Raw genomic sequence first — 8,058 nt, 5'->3', positions numbered from 1 at the left:
CAATGCTTGGTGTTTGGAAGCTTCGAGAAAAGTAGTGCCCTAACTTATTGGGTTGCAATTCTTCTCGTTGAGTTCGAATAGTCAAGTATCCTTCTAAGTTTTAAAATTTTCAAAATACGAGCAACTGTTTTGGCATTTCAAAGCGTTGTGTCCTAACTTACTGGATGTGACGTTTTGTCGTTTCGAGATAGGGATTTCCAAAAAGGCTAACTTAGTGCCAAATATCTTAAAAATATTGTGTCCTAACTTATTGGATGTAATCTTTTGATTTATTTAATATAAGTGAACCCTAATTTTCAAAAATCAAAAATATTAAAAGAATATTACATCTTAAAATTTTTAATTTCTGACCTTAAAGACATTTGATAATTAATTAGGTACCAATTTTTGGGCGTTACGAGGGTGCTAATCCTTCCTCGTACGTAACCGACTCCTGAACCTGTTCTTTTTATTTCGTAGACCAAAACTAATGATTTGAAAACAAAATGTTTTAAAGGTGATCCAATCACACCTAAAAAGATTGGTGGCGACTCCTATTTTCGTTTTTTAAAGTCGATTCCCATTTTCCAAAACTCGATTTAAAAATGGTTTCGACAGCTTGGCGACTCCATTGGGGAATAATAAGAGAGTCAAGCCGTGTAATTGATTATCTCTTGTCTTAATATCGGAAACTAAAAATTTTAAAATTTAATCCTCTTTGCATTACATGTGTTTATATTATTGCATGTGTTGCTATATTTTGATATGCATTGCATTTGCATGACCGTTGTGGTCACACCCTTAAGTGAGAGTGAGAAGCTACGCCTTCGTGAGGTTTTCGCCTCTGTGCAGGATAGTGGATCACTTTCGGGATACATCCGTACCTATGGTTTTGTGAGATTTTCATCTCCGTGTGGCCATAAGGAAATGTATTCCCCTGAACTAAACTCGATTCAAATGAGCCTATAATGGGTGAGGATCGATGAATCTGTTGGGTCGGGTACCTCAACTTTAGAACTAAACCACATATAGAAGGACCGTAAGAGCTTAACCTAGATAGAATTATACTGTAATTATTACCCTTGCAGGTTATCTTTAAGTTTATTGTTATCATGTGATACTAACTATTTCCTTTCTTTTGTTTGCATGATATTTTGCATTTATAAAGGTATTGATTCACGGTCAGTTTCTAAGTTAGGAAGTTTTATTATGGAGAACGGACTTCTTGATAGAGTGGAGGGCAACGCTAACGTCCATATATGGTCAGAGCAAACTCAGTTAGTAAAGGAAAATAGTCTAGCCATGGGATATGTGTTAGAACTGTCAGACTACATTCGTATCAGCGTCACACAGGATAATCAGCATGAGTTAAAGGAAATATGGGATCAATGGGGTAACAAAGCCAAGCAGTTGTTCTACAACAACCATGGGGACTTGCAGTACTGGCTGGACTTGGGAATAGACGAGAATTTGTTTTGGGCCATCATTCAGTATTGGAATCTTGTATATAGTTGCTTTACGTCTGGAAAAGCCAATATGGTACCCGTGGTGGGGGAATATTCGATTTTGTGGCGTTATCCTATGATTCAAGTTGATAAAGTTTACTCAAGGACTAACTGTATTCCAACTTTTGTGAGGAAGTTGATGAACGTCATGGGGAGAAGGAATGAGCTAAAATGGAAAGAGCAGGAGGGAAAAGGGGCAGTCTTGGAATTCCTGCCTCTTCTGCCACTGGTGCGTCTTAATGTTGTTTCCAATCACAGCAGAATCGGATACGAGGAAGATTGTTCGACACCCTATGGCAAGGCGTGCTGCAGGAACTAAAGGGCAGATGGTAATGTACTCACCAATCATTTCTAGGTGAACAAGAAGAGTACTGATGGACATTTCCACCATTACAACATTTCTCTTTCATATGAAGATGGTCGATGGTAAGAGTGTTGGAAGGAAAGTGATTGACAGAATGCATGGACCTACAAAGGTGAGTCAGATGGAAAGAATTGTGCCTATGATGGTAAAAGGCTTATTTATTATAGGACCAAACAACAAGCATGAGTTCACCATGATGCACTTATCAGAGACAATGGAAATGTAAGCCCCGATGGTCTGTCAAAATGGGCGCAAAAGAATGAGATTAAAGAAGACCATATCATTTAAAGACCTTTAAAGTAGAGATTAACTATGCTGAGAAGATACCTATGTAAGCATTTCAAAATGCTTTATGTGGATAGGAATCTAAAAGCTCTCAAGAAACACTAAAGGTGCTGGATATCATTTTAAGGCAGCATGTTAAGTAGGAATGCCTACTTGTTTGCCAATCTTTCTTTCAAGATAATTAGAGCAACTTCACAGATGTTGGAAGAGGTGTCCATAGATGTAGGGATTATCTCATGGTTGAAGCCATAGCTCAAATTCGGGATGGTAGTAGATCATTTACGAACCATGAAGGTACAAGTTGATACATTGAGCACGAAATACAAGCTACATTCAGATCATAGTCAAGAGTTAGCTTTGTTGAGTTAAAATTTTGGGCCATAGGACGAAGGCGTATTTGTAATCCATTCATATGTAAAGATATTCTTTTTTCTAAATAAAGTTTTCTAAATGAAATTGAGTTGAGATCGATACCTTTTTGCATTTATGCATTTGCATTACATCACATCGCATCATATGCATTTAAATCCATAAAAAGACCCTAATTAGGCAAAAATTATTTCAGTGAGTTAATCGGGGATATGGAACAAAGGTTGGAGGGATTGGAGAAAAGGCAAATACAGATGCAAGAGCAGTTGACCAAAATTCAACAAGATATACGTGATCAAATGTTGGAGCTCCAAAGAAATATAATTGGCCAGTTGAGACAGTTACTAGTCCAAGGGCTTGAAAAGAGGAAAAGCCCAGTGGTCAACACTGAAGATGATAATGAGGTCATCGTTTATTGGTCCAGGCTCAGCTAAACGCACATCTGCGAGAGATACCAGTTACTATCAAACCCCAACAGCATCAAGCCGGTATGTTGGCACCAGTAAATAATTCAGTAGGCTCAGGTCCTAATTCGGAGAGCAATTCAGCAAGTCTTGTCGTCATTAGAGAAGCAAGGAAGGCCAGTGTGGAGTGTCCGAAATAGTACAAAGCTCTTAAAAAGCAAGAGTGGAGCTTCTGATACAATACCTCGAGGACAATGACGAGAAAAGAAAATGAGGTGAAGCTGTTGACTGTAAGATAACCAAGAATGTCAACTACTAGCCATCAGGTTCTTCAAAAGTAAGAATCTGATCCGAGACCGAATCCTGAAAAGCTTCCCTTTACGTCAATTCCAGTGTCGTATAAGGAGCTATATCATAGATTATTTGACGCACATGTAGTGTCCCTGTTTTACATAGAACCGTTGCAGCCCCCATACCCCAAATGGTATGATTTGAACGCTCAATATGAGTATCATGTGGGACGCACATGACACTCAATTGAGAATTGCACTGCCTTTAAAAATATGATCGAAAAACTCATCAAAATAGGTGTTATAAGCTTTGATCATCTCTCTGGGGCAGAGAATTTATTACCTAATCATTTAGATGGGGAGGTGAATTCCATGATGGAAAGGGGCATGGGATCCAAGAATGCGCCAAGTTTCAGGGCTTTTGAGCAGGACTTGATGTTAGGGAAGTTGAATAACGTATCCGAAGAGGAAACCAAGGAATGAAACTTGTGAGCCCTTGCACATTTGGAAATGTTTTGAACAATGAAATGGTGGAAGTGATCCTTGTATTTTAAAGTTAATTTAGAGTAATGTTCAGAACACACTTGTTGTTTTAAAGCCTAGAAACAATAAGATTTCATTTGTGAAATAGGCTCATGTTTGGACATTGTTGTTTCAATAAAACATATTTTTCATGATTAATTGGAGCAATTGTTCCCTCATTTTTTCTTCATTCATAACATAAATAGTTATTCTTGAATTCATTTATTCCTTGTATATTCTTTTGTGCCTATCGAAGGTCCCTAGATATCAATGACAAAGGCAACAATACTACAGATTCAGAGTTCCTTTTGAGCGCTACATGTGTTTAGAGGAATCTCAGTACTCTGAAGATGACAGAGATTGTGATTTGTTTCTAAATTTGTTAAAATGGTAAAGCAAGAAGAGAAATAAATTCTACCCCATGAAGAAGGGGTAAAAGCTATAGCGTTAGAAGAAAGGAAAGGCTGTAAGTTGGAACCAAGCTAGCCTTAGTGGACAATAATGCTGGATACTCGGAGCTCCGCAGTTACTTCTTTATTTACTTCTTGATAAGAAAAACTCTGATTTTTTATGGGCTATGGAAGCAGATCAATCTGTCTGAGTATGACATCGTGACTCACTGTATGGCACTAACTAGGGTGAAGTATCAGTGCTTTACAATCCAGTTTCTAAAAATCAATGCAAAGCTTGGAGAACTAAATTCCATGTTAGTAATTGAGCAAACATCTTCAATTCCAGTTGTTTCAAAGGTTCCAACTATCATCCTTGGAATGGATATATTATTTGGCTCTCCTGAGCAGTCTGATATACCGTCAATAGCTGCGGTGGTTGGTTTCATGAAATGGCCATCAATTTCCAGTTATAGGGCATCAGGCCATACACGGTCTCTGAAGCTTGAAATGATAGATTCTCTCTTCAAACTGGTTTCTAACAAAGTGGATGAAGGTATCGTAAGGAAAGCTTTTTTAGACTTCTATACAAGTTTAGGGAAAAAGAAGCCTGATCAAATTATCATATTCAGGGATGGAGTTAGCAAGTCACAGTTCAATCAAGTATTGAACATTGAACTAATTGAGGCTTGCAAATTTCTTGATAAGAGTTGAAATCCCAAGTTTGTGGTCATTGTGGCACAGAAAAATCATCATACTAAGTTTTTTTTTTTAGCAGGGATTTTTTGACAATGTCTGGCCTGGAACCATTATAGACAACAAAGTCTGTCATCCTAGGAACAACGACTTCTATCTTTGGGCCCATACGGGAATGATTGGAACCGCGAGACCTACTCATTATCATGTTCTCTTAGGTCAGATCGGGTTTTCGGCTGATGATCTGCAGGAGCTAGTTTATGCTATGTCAAAGAAACGCCACAGACATATCTGTTGTGGCCCTTATTCGCTGAGCTCATTTGGTAACTTCACAGTTAGAGCAGTTTATAGAGTTTAAAGATACTTGAGAAACATCATCAAGCCATGGTGGAATGACAACTCCGGGTGTGATTTATGTACTTCAGCTTTCCAGAATGAAAGATAATGTCAGCAGCTACATTGAACTATTTTTATCTAGAGCTTCTGGATTTTAGCTACTATTCGCTTCTTTTGTTTGACAAACGTCAGCCCAGATTTTTACCGGGGCAAAAGAATTTCATGAGGGGGAACTTGTGCTACAAGAGATTCTTCCTATGCAAAAGATTTCAAAGGGAAATGGATACCAAATGGGAAAGACCATAGATTCTGAAAAAGCCTCCTCTAGTGGTGTAAAAGATTTACCCAATACAGTGAATTCAGACTCAATTAAGGAGTATTTTGTCTGAAAATAAAGGGAAGTCAAAGTGAAAACCCGCAAAGGGCACTTTGAGACTTCTATTTCAAAAAAAAAGAGAAAAGAAAAGAAAAATGGAAAATGGAAAATGGAAAAAGAGAAAAAATGGAGAGGCCAAGGTGAAAACCCGCAAAGGGCGCATTGAGACCAAAGGGGTTTTGAGCTAAAAACCCGAAAGGGCGGCTCAAATTTTGGCGGGCAGTAATGACCTTCCTATACCGGAGTCAATAAGTAATGAAGTATGTTGCATACCGGGGCATCAACAAAGTACTTTGGGTCTTCTAAATACATGTTAAACTCAAAACAGTCTCCACGGAATTTTTATATAGAAGCCCAAGCTGCGATATCTAAGGCATTTGATTTTTGTCTTGTTTACTATCTTTGGATTCTCTTTTTTCTCAAAGATAGATTCTTAGATTAATCTCATTTGTTCTTCTTTTGATAAATCATTCAAACTCTAATTTTCCTCAAGATCAATTTGTTATCCATTATTCATAAAGTATGTTGCATAGAAATAATAATGGATGAACTAAAATATCTTCACAAACGAAGTTTTGCATATTACTCTGGAAATTTCTAGATAATACAAAGAAGCTGAAACGTAACAATTGTTTAAGGAATTCCCATTGAGTGAGGATTGGAGGTACTCAAGAAATTTTCTTCTTCGGTCTAAATGGTGATTAGACGATGTTGATCCTAAGAAAGGATCATTTCATAAATATCTCCAGTAGGTCGTAACATGTGAGAATGATACAGTGGACCAAATCGATGGAGACGGTTCTAAGCATTTGAGCAAAATAGGGTTGGTACTTTGAGTGAAACAAAACGAAACTTGAATGAATCAAGATGTCCAAAATAAAAGTCATTTTCATTTTACATCATGACATGTCTAAATAGGAGCATTTGACTCATTTCAATCATGGCATCCTAATCATTAGGCATAGGCACATACACATTCTATAGGTTATGTCCTCTAGGGGACAACGAAGATCGAAGATTTCAACATGGCATCCCTGTGCTTATAGGGAACAAGTTGAAGATAGCAGATCTTATCTCTCTGTAATAGATGGGGAGCAGATCCAAGATAACAGATCTTATCTCTCTGAATTCGGCAAGGAGCAGATCGAAGACATAGCAGATCTGACCTTCATCGGGGCAGATCCAAGATGACAGATCTTATCTCTCTGTATTCGGCAGGGAGCAGATCGAAGACATAGCAGATCTGACCTTCATCGGGGCAGATCCAAGATGATAGATCTTATCTCTCTGTATTCGGTAGGGAGCAGATCGAAGACATAGCAGATCTGACCTTCATCAGGGCAGATCCAAGATGACAGATCTTATCTCTCTATATTCGGCAGGGAGCAGATTGAAGACATAGCAGATTTGACCTTCATTAGGGCAGATCCAAGATGACAGATTTTATCTCTCTGTATTCGGAAGGGAGCAGATCGAAGACATAGTAGATCTGACCTTCATCGGGGCAGATCCAAGATGACAGATCTTATCTCTCTGTATTCGGCAGGGAGCAGATCAAAGACATAGCAGATCTGACCTTCATCGGGGCAGATCCAAGATGACAGATCTTATCTCTCTGTATTCGGCAGGGAGCAGATTGAAGACATAGCAGATCCGACCTTCATCAAGCGAGATCCAAGATGATGATCTTATCTCTCTGTATTCGGCAAGGAGCAGATCGAAGACATAGCAGATCTGACCTTCATCGGGGCAAATCCAAGATGACAGATCTTATCTCTCTGTATTCGACGGGGAGCAGATTAAAGACATAGCAGATTTGACCTTCATTGAGACAGATCCAAGATGATTTGGCATCTCTGTATTCGATGGGGAGCAGATCAAAGAATTCAAGATTCAGCGAGCCCGGGCAAAATTGATCCTTTTATAGTCTTTGCTCTATTCCTGTTACACAGTAATGAGTAAAGAGGGGCAGCTGTAAAAGCCCTTTTTGCCCGGCCCATTTCAGTATTTAAAATAATAAACCCCCAAAAAAATAAAAATAAAACAAAGTCCAAGTCCAGTACAAAATTACAAACATATAATTTGGCCCAATCGGAATGGTCCATTACATGAAAAGATTTAAGGTCTATCTATGAGCTTGACTCATATGGAAATATAATCCTTAAGGATATGCAATCTTAGATTTGATATGCAATCTTAGATGTGATATGCAATCGTAGATATGATACAATCTTAGATATGATGTGATATGATATGCAATCTTGAAGATATGATTTTGTAATCTTGGAGATTTAATTTATAGATATCCTTTAATCTTAACCGTTGATGTAATTGATCTGTTCCGTTGGATTTGGGGAGGCTCAACTATAAATAGAGGCTTCTCCCTTCATTGTAAACACACTTGAGTTTTGGGAAGCAATAAGAATTCTTGAGAGCATTCACTCAAATTTCTCTCCCTCTTGCGTTCTTACTCTTTATGGTTTGTTCTTATTTTATTCTTCGTCTATCTTAGTTTTTCAAATTTTTTTATTTTAATTTCTTCA

The 8,058-nt window shown here is 38.0% G+C and overlaps 1 pseudogene; it reads left to right on the top strand.

The window, feature by feature from the left end:
• Positions 1–2,714: 2,714 nt before the first annotated feature.
• On the top strand, positions 2,715–5,512 carry LOC108488254 (protein argonaute 4A-like; annotated as a pseudogene).
• The last annotated feature ends 2,546 nt before the right edge of the window (positions 5,513–8,058 follow it).

Source organism: Gossypium arboreum, chromosome 10 (genome assembly GCF_025698485.1).
Source record: "Gossypium arboreum isolate Shixiya-1 chromosome 10, ASM2569848v2, whole genome shotgun sequence".
Classification (NCBI taxonomy): Eukaryota; Viridiplantae; Streptophyta; class Magnoliopsida; order Malvales; family Malvaceae; genus Gossypium; species Gossypium arboreum.
The sequence above is the reverse complement of the archived record's forward strand: the minus strand, read 5'-3'. Positions and strand labels throughout refer to the sequence as shown.